At 37.9% G+C, this 24,396-nt stretch overlaps 1 long non-coding RNA gene across 6 annotated transcripts in view; it reads left to right on the top strand.

The window, feature by feature from the left end:
- The first annotated feature begins 11,648 nt into the window (after positions 1–11,648).
- LOC145504083 (uncharacterized) overlaps positions 11,649–24,396 on the top strand; it is a 32,667-nt gene continuing 19,919 nt past the window's right edge. For 2 of the 6 annotated variants that reach the window (XR_014052089.1, XR_014052095.1), the window contains exons 1-4: positions 12,266–12,391; positions 12,485–12,608; positions 18,001–18,185; positions 19,724–19,797. This is a non-coding gene — a long non-coding RNA (uncharacterized LOC145504083). Of the gene's footprint in view, positions 11,750–12,265; positions 12,392–12,484; positions 12,609–18,000; positions 18,186–19,240; positions 19,333–19,723; positions 19,798–24,396 lie in introns of those variants that run through there. The other 4 variants (XR_014052077.1, XR_014052101.1, XR_014052067.1 and 1 more) reach the window with 3 other exon arrangements.

Raw genomic sequence — 24,396 nt, 5'->3', positions numbered from 1 at the left:
CTGTAATTTTTCTCAGTGAATCCAGAAGCAAGGTTAGAGTGTGAAGGATGAGGTGTTAGAGGTTTAAGAGAATGGAGAAATGAAATTATAACATAGAGTGATAAAGTGAATGGTCTAAGGCACTAGTTTGCCAAGTGTGGTGCCCAGATGAGCAGGACTAATAAAACATGGGAAGTTATACGAAATTACAAATCTCAAGGCCCACCACACTTACTGAATCAGAAACTTTAGAGGTGAGGTACTCCTGGATGTCTTCTAACTAGCACCTGCCCCAGTGAGAGTAATAATACACTGAAATATGTATACATGGCATGAGGGAACTGCTGTAACATTTCTGGACAGCTTTAAGAGCCCCTGGAGGTTCAGGATTATGAGTATAAAAGGAAACCAGGTAATATTGTTGCACATTTTTCTTTGACCAGATTTAACGGTGGGGTGCCAGGCTTGAAGTAAATGGAGATTTTAATTTAACTCAAGTTTGTGGATTCCTGTTATTGTATTTTTTTTTATTGTACTTTTTTTTTTTAATTTCAATGTATGCTTTTATCAATGTTAAAAATAAAACAAAAATATATTTGAAAAATAAAACCTGGGGACTTCCCTGGTGGTCCAATGGTTGAGAATTTGCCTACCAATGCAGGGGATGCAGGTTCAATCCCTGATGGGGGAACTAAGAGCTCACATGATGGAGCCAAAAACAATAAAAAATAAAACCTGAACCACATGGTTTTCATCTCTAAAGCAGAAACACAGTATGAAGCCTAAGTCACTAGACTGAATCCAGCTTCCTCATTACACATGTGAGTATACCTCAATTGATTAAACTGGCCTCCTTTTAATTCTAACTGATAAGAATTCCTACTTTGAATAGGAAATTGGACACTGGTTATGTTCAACAATGACAATTATATTTTTAAGAACTATTTTTCTGGAAACTTTTTAGTGTACTTGAGTTAAATCAATGATTCTCTAATATTTTCCTCTGCCAACAACAGAGAAGGCAACAACACAGATTTATCAGAAAGAGTAGGGGGAGGTAGGAGGAAACTACTCCTCCTCTCAGAAGGGAATATCAGGAAGTTGGTAATTTAGCATAAGAGGGTGTGGACAGAGGTAGCTTTTAAAAGCTTCCATCCTATGCATATTATTTACTTACTAGGGAGAGGAAGTATAGTTGATTTACAATATTGTTAGTTTCAGGTGTAGAGCAAAGTGATTCCATATATGTATATGTACCCCAGGTATACTTGCCTCTCCACTTCTGGAATCACTTGGGAATTTTACTGATAACCTCAAGGTCGAAGGGTCAATCCCTAGATTCCTGAGTATCAAATGCAGTCCTCTCTGCTTGCTGTTTCTAAGCACAGGCCCATGACTCTAGGTTAGAGAACAGTAAACCAACAGCACAACCTGAGCAGTCCTACTGCAGAAAGGAACGTCAATCACACACATAATCCTAAAGGAAATTAACCCTGAATATCATAGGAAGGACTGATGCTGAAGCTGAAGCTCCAATACTTTGGCCACTTGATGCAAAGAGCCGACTCAATGGAAAAGACCCTGATACTGGGGAAGATTGAGGGCAGGAGGAAAAGGGGGCGAAAGAGGACGAGATGGTTGGATGGCATCACCAACTCAATGGACATGAGTTTGAGCAAATTCCAGGAGATGATGGAGGATGGGGAAGCCTGGTGTGCTACAGTCCATGGGGTTGCAAAAGAGTCAGACATGACTGAGCAACTGAACAACAACATCACACACACACTTGCTTCCAGTTTTAGCAATCAGTTTTTACATCTAGAAGGCTTCCTCCCCTACACCTTACCATATTAAGTATTTCACATCGTTTAGTATTTAGGCAAAAGAGACTTTTCCTTACCTACTTTAACTCTGCTTCTCTTCTTTCATTGAACTCATACTGAATATGTTGTTTTTAACATCAGAACCCACAATTTTCCTGAACCCACAGACTAGGTTAATGTTTAGTCACTAAGTCACATCCAACTCTTTCCAACCCTAGGGACTATAGCTCACCAGGCTCCTCAGTCCATGGGATTCTCCAGGGAAGGATACTGGAGTGGGTTGCCATGCCGTCCTCCAGAGGATCTTGCCGACCCAGGGACTGAACCCATGTCTCCTGTGTCTTCTGCACTGCAGGCTAATTCTTTACAGCTGAGCCACTGAGGAAGCCCCCAGACTACGTTAAGATGCCTGCTAAACCCTGCCAACAAATAGCTCTTACCATTCTCAGAGCACCCATCAAATCACAAGTTAATGAAATCATTTGTTTAATTGCCTGATGTACGCTCTATCAAGGCAAGGATCTTGTGCATTTTGTTCAATTGTGTATCCCCAGTGCCTACTACAAGCCCTGGCACAGGACAGATGCTCGGTAAATAACAGTAGAAATAATAAGTGAATATCCTCTTAAACACTAAGGGTAGTCAAATATTTACATTAGATGAAAAGTGTGGCAGTCTGTTAGATTAATGGGCCCTCCTGCTGTTCACATCCTGTGCAGTCCCCTCTTCTCAAATCTGACACACTGTTCCCAATAAAATACAGCAGAAGACACTCTGTGCTGATATCAGGCCCAAACCTTAAGAAAGTTTAGCAGCATCCTCTTTTGGCGATTTGGAAGCTAATCCATGTACATAGGGGCTTCCCTGGTGGATCAGTGGTAAAGAATCTGCATGCCAATGCGGGAGATGTGGATTCGATCCCTGGGTCAGGAAGATCCCTGGAGAAGGAAAGAAATGGCAACCTACTCCAGTATTTCTTGCCTGGGAAATCCCATGGACAGACAAGCCTGGCAGGCTATAGTCCATGGGGTCACAACAGAGTTGGACATGACTTAGCGACTAAACAACCTCCACCATGTACATAATCCAACTACCCTGAGACCGCTAAGATAGAAGGAAGCCCAAATTATCTATATGCTGGGGCCCCATGGACGAGCACTGAGAATGCAGCTGACAGCAAGAACTGAATCTCTTCCCCAAGCCAGCACCAACTTCCCAGGCCTGTAAATGGGCCATCTGAGATGTGGACCATCCAACCTCAGTCAAGCAGTCACATATTTTCTAGACATAAAAGAGTCTGATGTGTTATTAAATCAAGCATTATGAAGGGTCTGCACATTGTAGGCATCACTTAATCCTCACAATGGTTCTATGCTACTCACGGTGGTAGTAGTTAGTTGCTAAGTCATGGCCAACTCATTGTGACTCCATGGACTATAGCCCACCAGGCTCCTCTGTCCATGAAATTTCTCAAGCAAGAATACGGATGGGTTGCTATTTCCTTCTGCAGGAGATCTTCCTGACTCAGGGATCAAACCCGGGTCTCCTCCATTGTCGGCAGATTCTTTACTGACTGAGCGACCAGGGAAGCCCCATGCTACACATATTAGTCTCAGTGTACAGATGAGTAAACTGAGGGTTAAAGAGATGAAGCAACCAGCTGAAGGTCACACAGCAAGCAAGATTCAGTGCCAGGATTTGAACTCAGCAATGTACTTTCAGAGCCCAAGATCTTAAAAACACTACAGTGATTCTCAGAAAAGCACCACCACCACCATCCATTCATCAGAGCCATTTCATTGTGCTTCTTAAAGGAAGCAGACAGCGTATCTGTCACACTAACCACTTCCCTTTCTAGTCTCAGCAGAGCTTCTCCAGGGCCACTGGTCAAGTGGGAGAATCTGCAATATTTCACCTCTAAAAGCAGTTGGCAGAAAGAGAGTTAGCCTTGCCAACATCAGCACCTATGATAATGATATGACTGTGCCAAGAAAATCTGTCTGACCAAAAATCTCCTCCCCAACTGGTAGATGCCTGAAATGTGCCATCTCAGAGGGGAAGTGACAATGCTCTTTACATATGCCTGTAAACCCAATTCTCTGGACTTAACTTCTTCATGTGTAAAATTAGAGAATTCTATTTTTTTTTAATTCTATGGTTCTATTTTTTAATTTCTTTAAGATAAATTCAGCAGCAATGTCATTAGGTTAGGTAAATTAGATAATTTGGCTGCTTAAGTCATTAAGTTTATTATTGACTTAATGACTTAAGTCATTAAGTCATTATTTTATAGCTGTATAAAATACCATGACTTAGTTGAACAGTACTAGTAATACATGGAATTTATTTCTATTCTGAAACCTACAAGAAAAGGAAGAATTTAGGAAACACTTAGTACAAATGACTCCCAGACAAATTATCTACATTAAATCTGCCAACGAAATTAAAACTTGTTGAGGAAAAAAAATGTTTAAACCCAAGAATAAGAAATGCTACAGAAGTAGCCCTCATGGTCTCCACCAGCATGCACAGCATGTAGCTAAAGCTATAGATGGATTAAATTTGAAAATCTCCATTTATTCATTCCATACAAGTTTACTGAAAGTATTTAATGAAAACATTTATGTTCTAATCAATATAAACAATCAGAAATGTACATTAAAAGAAGGAAATGTACATGACAGTATCTTTCTGGTAGCTTAAAATCTAGTAGGAAAGAAAAGACACATATGTGAATAATTACAATCAAGAAAAATGTAATATATGAAATACTTTATGATTCTACTTACATGAGGGGCCTCCCTTAGTCACAGGGGTGACCAAGTGGTAAAGAATCCACTTTACCAAACAATGCAGGAGAGGAGAGTTTGATACCTGGTTCGGGAAGACCCCCTGGAGGAGGGAATGGCAACCCACTCCAGTATTCTTGCCTGGGAAATCCCATGAACAGAGGACCGTGGCTACGTCCATGGGTCACAAAGAGTCGGACATGACTGAAGCTACTGAGCACGACTCGCATGAGGTATCTGGAGTAGCTACATTCATAGAAACAAAAAGTAGAATGGTGGTTACCAGGGGCTACTGAAGTGATGAAATGTGGCACTGCTGTTTAATGCGTACAGAAGTTAAGTTTTGCAAGTTGAGAAAGTTGTAGAGATCAGTTGCACAATAATGTAACATATTTAACATTACTGAACTGCACACTTAGAAATGCTTAAGATAGTCAATTTTATGTTAGACGTTTTTACCACAATAAAATAGAAAGGCAACAGAATACAAATACCACATGAATTGTACAGAAAGTAAGTAGTATAGGGGTTCAAGGAAATGAGAGATCCATTAGTTTGGTGTGAATGTTACTGTGATAAGGAAAGCTTTCTTGTAGGAAGTAAAATTAGTGTCAGTCCTTGAAGATGACTTGAGCCTTGACAGGTAGAGATACGGAAGATTGAAGTGATGAGGAAGAAAAGGCCAGGGTATTGGGAGATCAGAAGACAGCCACTTTGATCTTGCACTAAACAATGAGCACAGAGAAGAAATGCTTAAAGAACCACAATCCAGGGAATTTCAACTTCAAGGTAGTTACAGTTATATTTCCACTGTACAGTATTTCAGAACTGAGACAACATACAAGACTGCCCTAGGGAAGGAAGTTTTTATTGCTTCAAACTTAGATTGATAAGAACATGTTATGATGTATCATTAGCAACAGCTAATAACAGTAATGATTTAATAAGTGTAATGCAATCTAAGACACTTCACAAATAAACAAAAATTAAACCAAACTGGGCAAAATGCCCAGATTACTTCCTACACACACCAGAAAGTACTATACAAAGTAAAAATGGAAACAAATGTTTCACAATAATGCTGGTTATATTTTGGATGGTAAAACAATGGAAGACTTTTTTTTTTAATCGTCCCTGTATTACTTTTAATTTGTTTTAAAAATAAGCATGAACACCTTGTCTAATAGACAATCATTCCATGAAATAAATTTTCATTATAATAAATGACACTGGAAAATGAAAGTACTCCTTGAAAGATGGGGTTCCTTTGATAAAATAAAAGGACATATTCTCTTGGTCAGATTTCCTCAAAGCCTTCTCCGATCACTCTCCACATCCATGTATCGACCAAGCAAAATGAGGATTACAGCCTCATGGTGGCAGGTAACTTGTCTTTCATTGATTTTACATACCCCTAACAAGGCCCTTCCCAGCACTCTTTCTCAGTAAATAGTTCCTGACAATTAATGACTCTGAACACAGAAAACAGAAGGGACTAAGTCGTCCCTGGGGTGCATTTTGGCCCTGAACTTAACTAGCAAGTGGGAACAGCAGGAATGCTCCCATCACTTATCACACTAAGGAGAATGTTTTATACAATTGTCAAGCCACATCAGCAAGCTAATTTGGGGAGTTAGTTCCCTCACCCAGAAAGGAGAAAACACAGCATTTTCTTGTAAGGAGAGACTCTGAGACGGCTTACAACTGAACTCTCACTCTTCACCCCTAAAAAGAAAGGAATGTTACTAGTTTCTCCCATTTTCTTCCATATTTTGTGTATATAGACACAAATATGTATGTTAACACACACATTATCACATCACATTACATGATAAACCTGGTCTGTGTCCAATCTGTGTCCAAATTTTCCAACTTCTTTCCACCTCCAATATATTCAACCTCTATTCACAGTATTAATCCTTGTTGAAGTTGACTTGTTCAATTCAGTCAGAGAAAATTTCATTTATTCATTCAACAAATGCCTAATTTGAACTAGACGCTGAGCCTACACCAATGAATCAAACAGAGTTTCTGCCATCACAAAGTTTAAAGTCTAACTTGCAAAATCACAACAGGCTATTAGTTTAAAACCCACCTAATTTGTGCAAAAGATATACTTCTATGAAACAACTAGAGAAAAATTACCAGTGGACTCAAATGCTTAATTTGAGCTATGGGCTACACATGGAGCGGACACCAAGTCTCCAAACATCAGGGCTAAGAGGCAGAACTAGGTAGGTTTTGCTTAAGCAAGAATTTTATTCCTGGAAGATGTTTTAGACATAATAAAATTCAAATTCTTTACTTTTTTTGGTAAGGAATCTGAGTCTCAGGAAGAACAGTGAATGTTATTTAGATGCAGAAAGAGACCCAAGCCCTTTACAATCCAGAGCAGACCCGATATAATGTCTAGTGTTGATGAAGACCCACATGGATGACTTTTAAGAGTACCTTACAACCTTCAATGTGAGGCTGCATTTTTTTTTGAGGAAAGCACTGTAAGGAGAGAACACTTCTTTGGGGGTAATCATTGTAGCAATGCAAAGAGTTCAAGGCCATGAACTCTACAGTCTGACTGCTGCAACTAAAATTTCTACTCTGCTACTTATTACCTGAGTGACCATGGGCCATGGACCTTAACTTTCCTTGCCTCTGTTCCTTAATCTGCAAAATGGGAATGATAATGGTACTCATTCTGTGGAGTCATTTTGAGATTAAAATGAGTTGATATACATACAGTGGTGTGATGGGAAATGTTTAACAACTGGTCTGTGAGATACGGTTGCATCGCAGAGATTGCTTATTTCCTTCCATGACTAATTTCAAGTTATCAACATAAAGCCAATCAGCTTGCAAAATTCCACATATTTTACAAATCAGCTCTCTCAAGCTGGCCATGGCATACCACTGCATATAAAGCATTATAAAAGTGTCTGGCACTTGGTTACCACTATCTATCTATCTATCTATATCTATACATATATATATATATATATATATATATACACATACACACAATATACAGATATTAGTTACTAAATATACTAATATAATATATATGACAGCATTTTCTCTGATTTTGAATCATTAAAATACTCTATAATATTCAGAATAACTAAATTTATAATGGTGCTCAGGGAATCCTACTTCCAAGGAAGCCTCCCAAAACATACCGTATAACTAAAATACTATGTTTACTATGGAATACAGCTCAAGACAGATTCCCCCAATGTTTCTGCCACTTCTAGTAGGATTTCCACCCTTATTCCCTCCTAGATAGAGTAGAGGTGAAGAAGTGAAGTCGCTCAGTCGTGTCCGACTCTTTGTGACCCCATGGCTGTAGTCTACCAGGCTTCTCCGTCCATGGGATTCTCCAGGCAAGAATACTGGAGTGGGTTGCCATTTCCTTCTCCAGGGGATCTTCCTGGCCCAGGGATCGAACCCAGCTCTCCCGCATTGCAGGCAGACGCTTTACCCTCTGAGCCACCAGGGAAGCCAGAGTAGAGCCACTGCAAATGCATGACTGATTTCTATTTGAGTGATATTATTTATGATATATCATTTTGGGCTCCAAAGTCACTGCAGATGGTTATTGCAGCCATGAAATTTAAAGACGCTTACTCCTTGGAAGGAAAGTTATGACCAACCTAGACAGCATATTAAAAAGCAGAGACATTACTTTGCCAACAAAGGTCCGTCTACTCAAGGCTATGGTTCTTCCAGTGGTCATGTATGGATGTGAGAGTTGGATGGTGAAGAAAGCTGAGTGCCAAAGAATTGATGCTTTTGAACTGTGGTGTTGGAGAAGACTCTTGAGAGTCCCTTGGACTGCAAGGAGATCCAACCAGTCCATCTTAAAGGAGATCAGTCCTGGGTGTTCATTGGAAGGACTGATGTTGAAGCTGAAACTCCCAATACTTTGGCTACCTCATGCGAAGAGTTGACTCATTGGAAAAGACCCTGATTCTGGGAAGGACTGGGGGCAGAAGGAGAAGGAGGATGAGATGGCTGGATGGCATCACCAACTCGATGGACATGAGTTTGGGTAAACTCCAGGAGTTGGTGATGGACAGGAAGGCCTGGCGTGCTGCGATTCATGGGGTTGCAAAGAGTCGGACATGACTGAGCAACTGAACTAAACTGAACTGATTTATGATATATGATTTATAACTTCATAACAATTAATCATATATCCCACACGCTTCACTTACAATGTCTCAGCGAATCTTTACAGCAACCGTGTGAATGGATATTATTCCCAAGTGAAGAAACTGAGGCTCAGAGGGGACTCGTAACTTTCCAAAGGGTATACATCTAGGAAATAACATAACATATACACTTAACCTCCCTCATCTTTTGAGGCTAAACCTTAGGTTTGCTCCATTATCACAAATCACTTCATAATTATCTGAGTTTTTTGGTTTGGTTTTCATTTTTTTCAGTTCCATGTAAAAATTTGGGTTAGCTTATATAATGGTATTTTGACAATAATTCACCCTACAACAACTACTATATACTGAGCCATGTATGTATTATTTAATTTCATATATAGAATCCATAGTAAGCTCTAGCTAGATATTTATAAACACTGAGAAAACCCACCTTAGTATATATTGCCCAGTGAATGACTCATAATACTGAAATCAGTAAGGCTGATACTTTGATTTTCGTTATTTTTACTTTCACAATAATAGAATTCTCAAAATAAGCTTAATTTATGACTCTGAAGAAATTCTAGCATGGGGGGTTTGAAGGGATGAGAAAGAATCATACGAATTTAGTTCAGGGAGTATGTGAGCCAATACGAATGTTTATCTGTTAACCGCAGAGGTGTAGAGAGGGGAAACATACGATTTCGATCAATACAATCATCTGCTTTTAAAAAAACCAACACTATGCCTGCAATCACAGAGAAATATAATACCCATATTTTATTCATACAAGGATGCATTTATACATACTCAGTGTCATAACCTGAAACATGATCTATTCAACCCCACCCCTCTGAGATTTCATTCTACCACTCTACTCCTCACCTACTTTGCTTGAGCTATACTGCCAAGCTCCCTGTTCCCGAAACAAAAACTGGCCCTACCTTTGACCATTCCCATTTGCTTTAACATCTGCCTAAAATGCTCTTCTCCCAGATGTATGTTCCCTCCTTCAGATATTCCATACCTCTGCCTGATAGTCACTCATTAGGGTGGTCTTCTCTGACCACCAAATGTACAATAACAGTTCACACCTTCCCAACCTCCCTTGTGCTCCCACAATCATCTCGTTTTATCTTTTCAATAGCCCTTATCACCACCTGATACTTTATTTTTTTTAACTGTAGTAAACTACACATAAAATGTACCATTTTAACTATTATTTACATTGTTGTGCAACCGATCTCCAAAATTCTTTTCATCTTCCCAAACTGAAACTTTATATTCAATAAACAATATTCCCACTTCCCCTCCCTACAGGTCCTGGAAAACACCACTCTACTTTCTGTCTCTGAATCTGACGATACCTCATATAAGCAGAATCAGAGGGTACTTGTCTTCTTGTGGATGGCTCATTTCACTTAACAGTGTCTTCAAGGTTCATCCATATTGCAGCACATGTCAGAGTCCTTTCTGCTAAGGCTGAATAATATTCCATTTCACGTACAGTTGGCCCTCCATATCCAAGGTTCTAAGTCCATGATTCACTCAACCAGATTGAAAATATTCAAAAAAATTTTCCAGAAACTTCTAAAAACCAAACTGTGAATTTGACACAGGGCAGGCAACTATTTAAATACATAGCATTTACACTATATTGGGTGTTACCAGTATTCTAGAGATGATATAAAGAATACGGAAGGATGTGCATATTATATGCAAATACTACACCATTTTATACAAAGGACATGAGCATCCGCGGATTTTGATATCTGAGGGGGTTCTGAAACTGATACCCTATGGATACTACGAGATGGCTCTATACATAAACACATATATACATGTAGCATGGTGCATGCTAAGTCGCTTCAGTCATGTCTCACTATTTGCGACCCTATGGACTGTAGCCTGACAGGCTTCTCTGTCCATGGGATTCTCCAAGCAAGAATACTAGAGAGGGTTGCCATGCTCTCCTCCAGGGGATCTTCCTGACCTAGGCATCGAACCTGAGTCTCTTATGTCCCCTGCATTGGCAGACAGGTTCTTTACCACTAGCCCCACCTGAGAAGCCCTATATATATGTGTATAGATTTTTTTATTTATCCATTATTCCACTGATGGACACTTGAGTTGCTTTCACTTTTTTGGCTAACGCTACTTTGAACCCAAGTGTGCAGATACCTGTTCAAGTTCCCACTTTCAATTCTTTTGGTTACATACCTGGAAGTGGGATTGCTGGATCATATGATAATTCTATTTTTAACTTTTTGAGAACTGCCATACTGTTTCATATAGCAGCTGCACCATTTTACATTCCCATCAGCAGTGCACAGGGTTTCAATTTCTGTACATCCTCACCAACACTATTTTCTGCTTTTTGATGTCAGTCATCCTAATGCCAGTGAGATCATACATATTTATTTTTATGTCTTTATCTCCTACCTTTTTTACCTATTATTATATAAACTCTGTGAGAGCAAGGACCTCATTTTTGTCAGTGTTATATTCCCAAAACCTATAATACTGTCTGATACACATTAGGCATCCAAAAAATTTGTTGAATAAGCTAATGATAGCCCACCTAAGAAATTTCATTTATCTCAGTATAACTTTGAAATTGAAAAGATAAGAGTATATTTAATATAAGAATTATTAGATAGACCATCTCTAACAGATTCTCTCAGAAGTTTGAATATAAAATTGAGACTCTTATTACTGTTGATGACATTTTAAAATTTAAAAGTAGATATAACTTCAGTAACGTAATTCATACATCACATCCAACTGAAGAATAAACTCTTTCAAAACACATACTAAGCAGTTGTCAAGAACCATATTCATTGTTCCTGTGATCATCATCTAAACTGTGTCTTTTGTGGTTAAGTTCTAAAGAAATGCTCTTAGATGACAATGTTTTTGATCACCATGGAAACACCAACCACAAAAGTCCTTATAGCAATAGCTAAACAGAAAAAAGAATTTAAAAACAACTTTTCCTTCCATTGAGGTAGATATATATATATGAGATAGATGGATAGATATAGATAGATATAGATATATAGATATACATATCTATGAGATAGATAGATATACAGATATATATTGATATAAGATAACACCCTTTAAATCTAAGGATGGTAAATATCCAGTAAGTTAACTGCAGATTTATGAGGTTTAAAATTCAATGGAATTCTATCTATGTATATGTGGCAGATTTGTTGGTTGACTACCAAACACATTTCTCTAATTTTTCCCAGCCATTTTGGTTGGATGACAATGTACCCAATCAAATGCCATCCTGTTCATTTTTAGGGATTTTTTCAAAGGGTAGGCAGGCACATGATCCAGTTATACCAATGAAATGAAAGGAGGCTTTTGCAGGATGGCTCCTAGGAAAGATTTCCCTCCCTTATAAGAAGGAGGCACAGCCAGAGGAAGACCAGGCTACCACCTTCCCCCACCCTTGCTTTTGGCTTTAGCTATTACACAAAGACATGATGCTTGGAATTGTGGCAACCATCTTGTAATCAAGAGAGATGACATAACACTTGAGGACTGAAAAACAGAGGGCCTAGAGAAGCTTCAATCACTGATCACCTTATTGACCCACTGAACCAACCATCTTGGGATGGATAACTTCAGCCTCCTAGTGAGCTAAACAGTAGATATCTGTATGGCTTAGGGCACAATTAGGTGAAATACCTTAAATGATGTGTATGTATTTGTCTTGTGTGTGTTTTAGGTAAATTCTTCCATTAAATGGCTATGAATGTAGACCATAACTTCATCATTTGCAAAGAAAGAGAGAGAGAGAGAGAGACTATTAGGCGATTCAAATTTATAAGCTTTGGGAACCAGAAGTAAGGGTGAGTTAAAACAGAGTTGAAACCTAGAGCGGTGGAATGGGGTGGAGGGTGGGAGGGTGGCTCAAGAGGGAGGGGATATATGTATACTAATAGCTGATTAACATTGGTGTGTAGCAGAAACCAACACAAGATTGTAAAGCAATCATCCTCCAATTCAAAATAAATTTTAAAAGATTTTTTAAAAAGAGAGAGAGTTGACCAAATAGAAGGTATACCGCAACTACATTATGTTTGCAGGAAATGTCCCCTGCCAGCTTTGAAGCAACTTAGAGCATACAGAATGGGGGTGCCTAGTTAAAAATCATTCAAACAATATGTGTGCAGATACAGGAAAGGGCGGACATAAAAGTTAATGAAACAAGGATTTCCCTGGTGGTCTAGTGGTTAAGAATCCACCTGCCACTGCAGGGGACACGGGTTTGATCCCTCATCTGGGAAGATTCCACATTGCTGTGAAGCAACTGAGCACCTACACTCTAGAGCCTGTGCTCCGCCATAAGGGAAGCCACCACAGTCAGAAGCCCATGTGCTACAACTAGAGAAAGCCCAGGGGAAACAATGAAGACGGAGTGCAGCCAACACAAATAAACTAAAAAAAAAAAAAAAAAATTAAAAAGTTAATAAAACAAAACCCTTTAAGAGATTACACTTCTTCCTAAGAAATTTGAGGACAACCAATGAAGTCCAATAATAATGCATGCAAGCGATGCATACTCCCTCTCTGACCCTTTTACTTCTCTTCTAGGAGAAACTCATTTAAATCACTCTAGATGCCCTGAGTTTAGATTAGTGTGACCCCAGGTGATTCACTTACTCAAACAATGACACTGCCTTCCTCAGAGCAGCCAAACTCCTAATCTGCTCCAAGATGATACAGGAATCTCTGCTACCTTCATCACAACAGCAAACTCAGTCTGAAGAGGCACAAGGGAACTCTTCATCTTCTGTCCTACCCTCTCCTCAGCATCCTTCTCCTACCATACCTTCCATGTACCTAACCTTCAGAGTGGCCTGGGAGCATGGGCTTTTGAACTGAAAAAAAGAGAGTAAAAGGAAGCCACAAAGTTGATACAGGTACAGTAGAGGATTTTTTAAAATAGGAGACAACCCCATATAACTTCTCAGAAAAACAACAGGGAAGCAAAACTTCTTAATCATGGACTTGTTACATCCTTCATCTCTCACAAATAGTCATAGCCAAATGTAAGTCCTTTTCCAGAACATAATGGTTTTTCCATTTGCCAACATAATCTCTAGACAACACCTATATGAGTTATTCATTACATAGTAAAGTGCTCTGATATACCTTAATTATTAAAAATACATTATAAAACCAACCTCTAGTTTTTCCCTTAAATCTAGTCCATATATGTGAGACTTTTTGTGAGGTGGGGAGCAAACAGTGATATCTTTTTAGACATATTAAGTTTGAAGGCCATCTCAAATCCTTAAAGATGATCCTGTGAAAGTGCTGCACTCAATATGCCAGCAAATTTGGAAAACTCAGCAGTGGCCACAGACTGGAAAAGGTCCGTTTTCATTCCAATCCCAAAGAAAGGCAATGCCAAAGAATGCTCAAACTACCACACAATTGCACTCATCTCACACACTAGCAAAGTAATGCTCAAAATTCTCCAAGCCAGGCTTCAACAGTATGTGAACTATGTACTTCCAGGTGTTTAAGCTGGATTTAGAAAAGGCAGAGGAACCAGAGACCAAATTGCCAACATCCATCCGCTGGATCATCAAAAAAGCAAGAGAATTTCAGAAAAACATCTATTTTTGCTTTACTGACTATGCCAAAGCCTTTGTCTGTGTGGATCACAACAAACTGTGGAAAATTCTGAAAGAGATGGGAATACCAGACCACCTGACCTGCCTCCTGAGAAATCTGTATGCAGGTCAGGAAGATTAAAGTGTCTGCCTGCAATGCGGGAGACCCAGGTTCAATCCCTGGGTTGGGAAGATCCCTTGGAGAAGGAAATGGCAACCCACTCCAGTATTCTTGCCTAGAGAATCCCATGGAGAGAGGAGCCTGGTAGGCTACAGTCCATGGGGTCACAAAGAGTCAGACACGACTGAGCGACTTCACATTCACTTTCACTTTCAGGAAGCAACAGTTAGAACTGGACATGGAACAACAGTCCATGGGGTTGCAAAGAGTCGGACACAACTGAGCGACTGAACTGAACTGAACTGAATTTTGAAGGATCTGAAGAATAAAAAGGAGAAAGTTTACAAAGGTCAGATGAAAATATTAACTCAAGAGTGGGTGGAAGATAGAGATAAAAGAAAGATGAGAATTTCAGTGGAGGCTATAGGGCTGGATGATTGGATCTGGGAAGAAGTATAAATACATAAAAGAAGAAACTCAAAGATAGAAAGCAGAACTCTGAGAGACACGAATATCTAGATAACAAGGGAAGGAAGAGGAAGTGATAGAGGAGAATGATAAAGAAGTGCCTGGGGAAACACTAGGCACAAAACAACAAATCAGTCATGATAATAAGTAAAGCTTTTTATGATCTGGCTCCAGACTGACTCACCAGTCTCATCTCCTGTGACCTCCCCCAAACACTGTTCCAGCCATTCAGGACTGCTGATAACTTCCTAAAATGCAATATGCTTGCTACCTTCATGCCTTTGCATCTGCTTTTCCTCTGCCTGGAATTCCCTATCTTAGTCATGTCTCTGTACCATCACTTCATGGCAAATAGATAGGGAAAAAGTGGAAACAGTAACAGACTTTCTTGGGCTCCAAAATCTCTGCGGGCAGTGACTCCAGCCATGAAATTAAATGACGCTCCTTGGAAGAAAAACTATGACAAACCTAGATAACATTTTGAAAAGCAGAGACATCACTTTGCCAACAAAGGTCCATCTAGTCAAAGCTATGGTTTTTCCAGTAGTCATGTATGGATGTAAAATTTGGACCATAAAGAAGGTTGAGCACCAAAGAATTGATGTTTTTTTTTAATTATGTTGTTGGAGAAGACTCTTGAGAGTCCCATGGACAGCAAGGAGATCACACCAATCAATCATAAAGGAAACCACTCCTGAATATTCATTGAAAGGACTGATGCTGAAGCTCCAATACTTTGGCCACCTGACGCAAAGGACTGACTCATTGGAAAAGACCCTGGCGCTGGGAAAGACTGAGGGCAGGAGGAGAAGGGATCGACAGAGGATGAGATGGTTGGATGGCATCATCGACTCAATGGACATGCGTTTGAACAAATTCTGGGAGACAGTGAAGGACAGGGAAGCCTCGCATGCTACAGTCCATGGGGTCACAAAGAGTCAGACACAACTGAGTGACTGAACAACAACAACTGTTTAGTTTGTTTTCCCTTTAACATGTTTCCCACAGAACTACGGAGTAAGTTCCGTGAGTACTTAATGTTTTCACCTCTGTGTCTGAGGTGTTTTCACCTCTGTATTTCCGGTCACTACTAAGGCATCTGGCATGAAGAGGTGGTATCACAGGCTCTGTTTAAAGACAAGCATTCTGCTTAACACATGTTGAGTATGAATCCCTCACTCTGCCACTTACTTAGTGTGTGATCTTGAGCAAACTATTAATACTAAGCCTCAGTTTAATCGGCATGATTACTGGGATAATTTAAATTGGGATAATTATTGTACCTACCTTATACAATGGATGGGAGAGTGAAACGAGATAATACATGTAGAGCACTTGTCACAGAGCTTAGCACACACTCAGGCTGAGTTAAGTGTGAACACCATTACTTCAGAGGAGTTAATCTAAACATATGAATGGGGCTCTACAGTCGTATCAGGAAGAGTTTCAGGAAGGAGAGAAAGTTCAACAGAATCAGTACTTCTAAGAAGTCTAGGATTATGGCGGTCAGTTTGCTCAATTCTCAACCGAAGCATCCTTCTATCCACAGCAGTTGGGTTTCCTTAACCTCACCATCAGGCTCATCCCTGCCCCAGTCTCTATAACAATGAAGATGAAAAAAACTGGGAAAAAAAGAAAAGCACCTCCTGGACATAGTCAAGTCCTAGGATAAGCAAAAGGAGTGTGACTGAAGTCAGGATAACTCTTCTGAAATAAGAAAAAAGCAAGAATATGTCAAAATATGATGTTCAGAAGTAGAGGTGTGTTCTTGGTTTTCTTTTATAACTGAAGAAGATAGCTATAAAAGAGGCATTCATGAATAAAACATTTTGTACTCAGATGAAAGAATTAATTCAGTGAAACAACAATCTAAGCTTTTATCAAAAATAGAGATAGGACTTTCTAAGTTGACATGCAAGGTCTTTTATCCAAATAGTAGTCTGATTTAGTCAACAGACTCTTACTCTTGTACATTTTAGCTATTTATATTTATAAATTCATGTTTTCTTAAGGCATTCATTGGTATCTAAATACAATCTATGAGAACTAACAAAGTTATACAAATACTTGATAACTATCATGGATAATGAATAATACTAAATATACTGATTTACTGAGTATTATTTTTTAGCTCAATAGTGCAAATGTATAAAATAAATATTTTTCTTTTTAAACTGGCATTATGAAAGTGATTAGCCCATAAAATTTACATTAACTATATCTGTTACTCTTAAATTTATAAGCTTACACAATTTAAGCAATATCACAAAATCATGCATCTAATATTCCTGCTTGTGTTTATGACTATCAGTCATTACATGGGGCAGCAAATTGGTTAAACCAGGTTAAACCCAGTTCCAGAAAAGGTTTATTTGACTTGCCTGATCCCAAAATAAACTAGGGTGAAATAACCCTATGATATTAAAGCAAAGACGGACATCAAAAGAGAAACACAGTATTCACAAAATCTGTGGGAAGATTTCTTTTAGTTTTATAAGCCTATCCTTAGGACAGTCAGAAAAAAGGTCAGATAAATGCAATATATTAGCTCATACACTGCAGAAAAATGACATGATCCTTCTACACTTATTACCATAAGAGTTGAATACAAGTTAATGGATTTGAAAAATTGCATTTCCTGGAGTTTGATTTTTAATACTAAGTGGCTGGCAAGTCACCATCTATTATAAAGGAAAAGTGTTGAGATATAACTTATATATAAAGATAGTGTACGATGCCACTGCAGGGCATGCGGGTTCAATCCTGTTCAGGCGACCAAGATTCCACATGCGATGCAGCATAGCCAAAAAAATTACAATAAATAATAAACAAATATAGTGTAGAAGATTTGAGGAGATTTGTTACTACTTCAGCCTATGTGAAACAAAGCATTTAAAAGAACAAAACTGTTTTCAGACCTTCTCCGGTAAAATAAAAGAATGTTTAATTTCCATTAAAAGAAAAAAATTAAACCCAGATGAAGCACTTGCCAAGAACTCAGATCTTGATATTTCCTCTAATTTTTTTCAGCTGTGAGATACCATTCTCACTGAGCATGATCACACCTTTGACTGACTGCTGGGCTTCCATTCCCTAAACTTGAGCACATCCCCACAGACTCTGCTCCTGGTCACATGTGATATTGGAAGGACCATCATTCTGCCCAATGAGGTCTGTTTTGAGCTTGAATTCTCATCCAGAAATGACCTAGTAAGGTAAGCTGTAACTTAAAATAAACTTCCCATCACCTACAGCTCCCCAAATGGTGATCATGGCCAAATACACATTCTCAAGACAGAAGACATTGATTGGAGACCTATCATCAACAGGATAACAGATATATAACAGTAGAAGATTTATAAAGTGACAGTGGCAAAATGGTCCACAAATCAGAGGATAAAACTTAGTACTTTGAGTAACGTTTAAATTAATTTTTAACAAAATTAATTAACAATTTCCAAATTAAAAACACAGCATCAAATAACATTAACATACAGATAATGACAATGACCTTAAAGAATTTATCAACAACAGCACAAACACTACTGGGAAAGATATGGGATTCAGAATGTGATCAGGCTCTATCTGGAAGAAAGGAAATCCAGACAGGACTGAGAGATACTGAAGAAGCACAGAACTTCATATAAAACCCGACTGAAGAGTATTAATAATTGCAAGGATATGCTTAACTTACTGTAGCTTTAAATACAGGTAATTTTCTTTCTCTCTTGCGAGTTCCATTATTCCCTATGTATTCTTTTATTACCTTTGTAAAGTCCTGAACTAAAGAACTTTTTGCAAGCATTGTTACAAAAAAAATCTAGTCTAATTCTCAGACATCAGTCAAGATTCTGGTGCTCAAATGAGACAAACCAGATAAGCAATAACTACTAAAATGCTCATTTTTTTTTCCTGAGTGTTCTACAAGTTACATTTGCACAAAAGCATCTCAGTGACAGCTATAATTTTAAATTCATTATTGTTTAGTCTTTGAAATAAATTAGTCTCTCAACTAAAATCCCAACATGCAGCAAAAGCTCCAAAATTTTTTATTCAAGAAAAGGCAATCTGATCAAAAGACACAGAGAATCTAAGGGAGCTTGGCATGAAGTTATCTGTGCAGAGAGTAAACATATTGTTTTCCTTAGATTTTATGTTACAAAATAGATGAAAATAGCAATGCTTCCTAAAGTAACTTTTATTCACAAGATTGTGAAAATATGGCATATCCATGATTAGGTGATGATGAAGATGATGATTTTATTTGAAGGTAGCTTTTATCTGGGGATGAGAGAGAGGTGGACAATAAAGCCAAACCCTAGCAGGAGTATTCATATGCTAAAGAATAAAGTCCAAACTCAGGTAAATTGAAGACTCTCCATGATATCATACCAATTTTCTTTCAAGTTTTGTCTTTCACTAAACACTCCTTGTCTCCTACTCTGTAGCCAATTGGGATTGATTACTAACCATTCTGCCTACCCTCTAATATTTTTCCATCTCTATGTGTCTCTTCTTGCTGTTTATTCTGGATCTGAAATGCTTTTTATCTAATCTCTACCTGTCAAAATGAAATCCATTCTTCACTATTCAACTCAAATTTCAACTGTTTCACCAAACCTAATATGATTTCCTCCAACCAAAATAAACTTCTTTTATCTTCCTCCCATAGTATTTTGTACTCTATTATTATACTTACCATATTCTATCTGTATTATAGCAAGCTATGTAACTGCTTGATATCTTCTTCCAGAGGACTGTAAGATTTTGGAGAGCAGGGATAGACCTAACATCCTTTTTAGGAAGAATTTTCCAAATGAACTACAGGTAATTTTATAGAACAATGGCTTTTCTTTTGGAAAATCTGAGGAAGTTATCTCTTTAAATGGCCACTAAGGTATATCCTACAGGTGACAATTGAAAATAAATTTGATTTCTCATTTTGAGAGCTACTTTTTATATATCCAAGTATATACTTTTTATATCCAAGTGAAAATGTAATGGAGAGTTACATTATTAGTAACCTTCCACCAAATGATAGTTAAAATTGAAAATGTGATTGATTGATCTCTTGTTTAAAATACAATATCTTTTCACTGGATAAAGAGCAAATAATTAACTAATCAGGGCTCTGTTCAGACTGCCTTCATTTGCCAGGTAATCCTGAAATAACTATTTGTAGTCTTTGTGCATCCACTTAACTAATCTGAAATCTAAAATACGGATTATCTGCTTTCCAAGTTGCTACACATATTGGTCGTTAAGTGATTTCTTTTTTGGCTGTGCTGGGTCTTTGTTGCTGCAAGTGGGCTTTCTCTAGTTGCAGCAAGCCAGAGCTCCTCTTCTTGTGATGTATGGGATTCCATTTCAGTGGCTTCTCTCATGGTGGCAGAACTCCGGGCTCTAGGTGTGTGGGCTTCAGTAGCTGCAGCACACAGGCTCCAGAGCAAGGGCTCAGTAGTTGTGGCACATGGTCTTAGCTGCTCTATGGCAGGTGGAACCTTCCCAGACCAGGGATCCAACCTGTGTGTCCTGCATTGGCAGGTGGCTTCTTAACCACTGGACTGCCAGGGAAGTCTGGTCATTTAAGTGATTTTAAGAATTACTGGGTCAAGTATTCTTGCCTGGAAAATCCCATGGACAGAGGAACCTGGCGGGCTACAGTCCATGGATCACAAAGATTCAGATAAGACTTAATGACTAAACAACAAAATAACAAAATCTCTTAGTCCATAATAAAAACTTAATCTGTAATGAAAATAAAAAAAGAAAAAGAATTATTAGGAGACATCACTGGAGGTCCAGTGGTTCTCCCAATGCAGGGGGTACAACTTCAAGTCCTGATCAGGAAAGTAAGATTCCAAGTGCCACATGGCATGACCAAAAAAAAAGAACCCTTGAATGACACTTTGCAAAAATCAGCTCAAAGTGACTGACAAACAAATGTTAAAATGATAGGAATTTTTAAAAATAAGAGAAAATCTTTGTGACTTTGGGTTAGAGAAAGAGTTCTTAGATACAACAAAAGGACAACTCATTAAAGGAAAAACTGATAATAGGACTTGATCAAAATAAAAAAAAAACTTGCTAGAGAAAGAGAATTAAAAGAGGAGAAATAGACAAAGAGAAAATATCAAGTCATATATCTAACAAAGAACTTGTCTCCAGAATATATAAAAAACTCAACTCAACAAAAGGAAAACAACAACTCAATTTAAAAGATGGCCAAAATATATGGACACCTCAGCAAAGAAAATGTTGGCAAAAGCATTGAACATCATTTGTTATTAGAGAAATACAAATTAAAATCACAATGAAATACCTCAGTGGATCTATTAGAATGACTAAAACAAGAAGGGAAAAGGCCTTACCAGATGTGGAGCAATAGGAACTCTCATTCATCGCTGGAAGGAGTGCAAAAGCAGTATAGCCACTTTGGAAAATAGTCTGGCAGTTTCTTATAAAGTTATACATATATTTACTATATGATCCAGCAATCCTATTCCTAGGTATACATCCAAGAGAAATGAAAAATCTATGTTTACAACCTCTACACAAATATTTAATAGCTACTTTATTCAAAATTGCCCCAACCTGGAAAGAACCCAAATGTCCTTCTTCTGAAAGGCTAAACACTCATATGATGAAATACTACTGCATAATAAAAAAGGAACAAAATATTGACAGATGCAAGAAGTTAGATAGCTATTAAGGACATTATGCTGAGTGGGAAAAAAAAAAAAAACAGTTTCAAAAGGTAATGTTCTGAATGGACCCATTTATATAACAGTCTGAGAAAGGCAAAAATATAGGGATACAGGACAGCTCACTGGCTGCCAGAGGCTGAAGGTAGGAGGATTTGTTTGACTACAATGGCACAAGCACAAGGGAATGTTTCCAGGAGCTAGAACTGTACTATACTTAGATTGTGCTGATAAGATACATAACTCTAAGATTCTGTCAAAATTTATCAAACTAGATAAAAAGTGAATTTTATTGTATGTAAACTAAAAAAATTAAAGATTGAAACCAATTATATCAATGAATCCCTATATTCACTTATTGCTTTTCTCTCTCTCTCATCCTTTCATCGTCTAAAGGAACAAATCCTCTTTTTGTAACTCAAATACTTTGCATAACATGAAAATTCAAAAATATAACTTGCTTTGACAAGCATAAACAAAGAATAGAATCAATACTGGAAGAAACTGAAAAACTTGAAAATGAAAGCCTACTATTTATTTATTCCTGAATAAGAAGATTCTCCATTAATCCAACTCATTCTCAAAATCAATTATTATCTCAACTCATACTCAGGAGCAACACGGAAAGAGCAGGAATAATTGAGGAGCACTCAGAGAAAACCAGGGCTTTCCTGGTGGCTCAGATGGTCAAAAATCTGCCTGCAATGCAGAAGACCTGGGTTTGATCCCTGGGTCAGGAAGATCTGCTGGAGAAGGGAATGGCAACCCATTCCAGTATTCTTGCCTGGAGAATCCCATGGACAGAAGAGCCTGGCAGGCTACAGTCCATGCAGGTCACAAAGAGTTGGACACAACTGAGTGACTAACACTTTACATCAGGGAAAACGAGAGCTAAATGAGCACCTTAGTTTCTCCTCTCAGCAGCCATGAAACTGGAGAAACGCTGTCTTAAAGAATACAGAAGTAGAAATGGAATTCAAATCATTCTCATTTGATGAATTGATATAATGAAAATTGTTTCAGTTCTGTTGTAAATCCTACAGTTAATCAAGGCAAACTAAAGGAGAATTCCTGAGAATGGTTACACATGGCTCAAAGGTACTAAGAAGATCTCCCCCAATAGTCACAAATAGAAGAGGAAGACCAAAAAACAATAGTGAGGGTGAAATGAGGCATCAAGATCAAGTTTTAAATCCCCACATTGCATAGTTGCAACTTACTAGCTAAGACCTTGAGGATGTAGGTTAGTTTCTCTAAACCCACACTTCTCATCTGGAAAATGGGAATAATAATAATAATATCTCCTTCACAGGACTGTTGGGAAAATTGTGCTTTGCTTAGCATCACATCTGCCCATTGTAAATATTTTATTGTTACCATCTGAGATGTCTCTGAGTTTCTACAGCAAAGAAAGAACGAACACTGATTTGCTGCCAGAAATGAAATAACACTAATACTCACAGATCTTGGAGGACTGATCAAGAAACAAGAAAAGGACACTAAATTTTACTGGCACCAATTAAAAAGGATGTCTTACAGCTCTCCAATTCTCAAAGTAATCGATGCTTTGGAAACTCCTATCATAGCTCATTGGGCTTCCCTTGTGGCTCAACTGGTAAAGAATCTGCCTGCAGTGCAGGAGACCTGGGTTTGATCCCTGGGTTGGGAAGATCCCCTGGAGAAGGAAAAGGCTCCCCACTCCAGTATTCTGGCCTGGAGAATTCCATGGGCTATACAGTCCATGGGGTCACAAAGACTCGGACTCGACTGAGTGACTTTCACTTTCACTTTTCATCATAGCTCATCAGAAAGATGATAAGGCCCAGAAAGATGTTAGCTAAGTATCTTAATTCAAGATCTTAATCAATACTCATTTAATTAACTGATTTAAATTTTCGGGCAATAGCCATAGAAATCATATGGATCTCTTGATGTATGTATGATGTATGTAGACAAACTATTTCAAAACTTAGTTGCAAGATCTTAATCAATACTCATTTAATTAACTGATTTAAATTTTCAGGCAATAGCCATAGAAATCATATGGATCTCTTGATGTATGTATGATGTATGTAGACAAACTATTTCAAAACTTAGTTGCAAAGTTATCATTTCTTAATCTTTTCTTTTATGTTCAGAAAATGAATAACGAATAAATACAAAATGAAATCCAGGAAATTTGTAGTTTGGTAGCTAATTTGACTTAAATGTTTTAAAAAACTAGTGAAACTTCTGTACTATAGTTATCTTGTATAGAAAATAAACAAAATATAACTTCTTTCTTAAAAGAGGAAAAAATAAATATCTATTATCTTAGGAGCCTGAGAAGACAGAGCATATTAATAAATTTTTCTTTGCCTTAACACGATAGTTATGGATAGAATGAAGCTGAAGGTCATTTTCCCTTGATTGTCTCATTTTTGGAAACCTCGATTTTAACTGCACTATGCAAAGGCACTGGACTATTTCAGCTATTTCATGCTACAACAGCATTTTCCAAAAGCTAAAAAAAAAACAAAAACTTTGTCTAAAAGATCAAGTTGTAAAAATAATATATACTGTTCAATATGTCATTCTAATAACAGATTAAGTAATTAAAAGAGAATGAAATACATATCAAATGTATGTAAACATTAATTCAGTCATACAATGACTTTTTAGGTATATGCAAGTTTATGAATTAGACTCACTATTAGAAGAATGATCAAAACAAAAAGCTGAG

The sequence above is a fragment of the Giraffa tippelskirchi genome, chromosome 1 (assembly GCF_054371585.1).
Source record: "Giraffa tippelskirchi isolate mGirTip1 chromosome 1, T2T-mGirTip1v1.2.pri, whole genome shotgun sequence".
In the NCBI taxonomy this organism is placed as follows: Eukaryota; Metazoa; Chordata; class Mammalia; order Artiodactyla; family Giraffidae; genus Giraffa; species Giraffa tippelskirchi.
This window is presented reverse-complemented; position numbering and strand designations above follow the sequence as displayed.